Source organism: Ornithorhynchus anatinus, chromosome 1, assembly GCF_004115215.2.
Source record: "Ornithorhynchus anatinus isolate Pmale09 chromosome 1, mOrnAna1.pri.v4, whole genome shotgun sequence".
NCBI lineage: Eukaryota > Metazoa > Chordata > Mammalia > Monotremata > Ornithorhynchidae > Ornithorhynchus > Ornithorhynchus anatinus.
Genome location: NC_041728.1, coordinates 164,971,189 through 164,973,257, shown reverse-complemented (window position 1 = coordinate 164,973,257; position 2,069 = coordinate 164,971,189). Strand labels below are relative to the sequence as shown.

Here is a 2,069-nt window from a genome sequence, read left to right as displayed (position 1 = left end):
TGTGCAAAACACTGCACTAAGTACTTGGGAAAGTACAACAGAGTTAATACACACATTCCCTGTCCACAGGGAGCTTACAGTCTAGAGGGGAAGACAGACGTTATATAAATAATTTGCTGGTACGTCCATAAAGGCCGTGGAGCTGAGGTGGGGTGAATAACAAATGCCCAAAAGGGTACAGATCCAAGGGCATAGACGCAGAAGAGTGTGGGAGAGTTGAGGAAAAGAGGGCTTGCATAGTCAGGGAAGGCCTCTTGAAGGAGATGTGACTTTAATAAGGCTCTGAAATCAATCAATCAATTGTATTTTTGGAGTTCTCAATACATGCAGAACACTGGGGAGAGTACAGTGTACCAGAGTTGATAGACGTATTCCCTGATCACAGTAAGCTTACAGTCTAGAGGAGCGGTCTGAGTGGGGAGGGTACGGAGTGGGAGGGAGGTCAAGTCAGAGGGAGGAGGACGTGGGAAAGGCGTCGGAGGTGCGATAGACGAAATGGAGGCACCTGGGAATGACATGCTGAGTTCCCTTTAGACTGTAAACTTGTCCTGTGCAGGGAATGTGTCTACAAACTCACTGTTACATTGTCCTCTCCCAAGAGCTTAGCACAATGCTCTGCACACGGTAAGCGCTGCTCAGTAAATGCGATTGATTGATTGACTCTGCCTGTAGGTCTCTAGACTGTAAGCTCATTGCAGACAGGGAAGGTGCCTGTTTATCATTCTGCTGTAGTCTCTGGAGCGCTCAGGACAGTGCTCTGCAGACAGTAAGTGCTCAAGAAATAAGACTGAATAAAAGAACGAGAGGTCGACCAAGCCGCGTACGTGTCGTGCCGTGCGTGTTGGCCATGCGATGGCCTAAGGCTCGGGTCGAAGACCGGGGAATTGGATTCCTCTGGCTCCGGTTCCCCGTGGTCAGTTTCTGTCTCAGCCAAGCAACGGAGAGAAAAGTAGGTCAGCAGCCCGGTTCTGGGCTCCACCTCAGCCTCCTCCGCACACACACTGGCCAGAATCAACTGGTCACAGGGTCACAGACCTTCCCTGCCTCTTCCCTCCTGACTCGAGGATGGCCAGCGTTTAGCTGATAATTAATAGAGATAATTTTTAACCGAGGGAGATAAAGTTGAAACTTATTTTATGAGCCTAGAAGTGGGAATTGTTGGATGAATGCAAAGAACATGTCTTGTGCCGTCGAGCCGTTTCCGGCCCTCAGTGACTCCATGGACACATCTCTCCCAGAACGCCCCGCTCTCCGTCTGCAATCGTTCTGATAGTGTAGCCGTAGAGTTTACTTGGTAAAAATAGGGAAGTGGTTTACCATTGCCTCCTTCCGTGAGGTAAACTCGAGTCTCCTCCCTGACCCTCTCCCATGCTGCCGCTGCCCAGCACGGGTAAATTTTGACTTGTAGCCGACTGCCTTCCACTGGCTAGCCACTGCCCAAGCTAGGAATGGAATGGGTAGGCTTCTGCTTGACTCTCCCTCCCGTAGCCGAGACTGGTAGAGTACTGAAAACACTCCAGGTGTGACCCCGAGAGGACAGAGAACATGTCTACCGACTCTGTATATTGCCCTCACCCAAAAGCTTAGTTGAGTGCTTTTTATGGGTAGGGAATGTGCCTATTATATTATTATTGTGTACTCTCCCAAGCTGTTAATACAGTGCTCTGCACACAGTAAGCCTGACGTACACCTCACCCTTTCCCCCACTCCCTTCTGTATCACCCTGACATGCTCCCTGTGTTTTTCCCCGATCCCAGACCCACAGCACTTATGTACGTATCTGTCATTATTTATATTAATGTCTGTCTCCCCCCTTCTCTAGACTGCAAGCTCATTGTGGACAGGGAATGTGTCCGTTTATTGTTGCAGTGTACTCTCTCAGGCACTTAGTACTGTGCTCTGCAATCTCAGTAAATACGATTGAATGAATGAAAGTAAACTCTCAATCAATACGGCTGACTGAATAGCATCAATTGATTGATTGATCGCCCTTCAGTTATCTGGATCTCTGGAAAGAGCCCCGGCTTGAGAGTCAGAGGTCATGGCTTCTAATCCCGGCTCAACCACTT

At 49.1% G+C, this 2,069-nt stretch overlaps 1 non-coding gene across 1 annotated transcript; it reads right to left on the bottom strand.

Moving 5' to 3' along the window:
* Positions 1-1,400: 1,400 nt before the first annotated feature.
* LOC114817790 lies at positions 1,401-1,538 on the bottom strand. Its single transcript, XR_003765644.1, has one exon. It is a non-coding gene; the product is annotated as a small nucleolar RNA SNORA7 (small nucleolar RNA).
* Between the last annotated feature and the right edge of the window lie 531 nt (positions 1,539-2,069).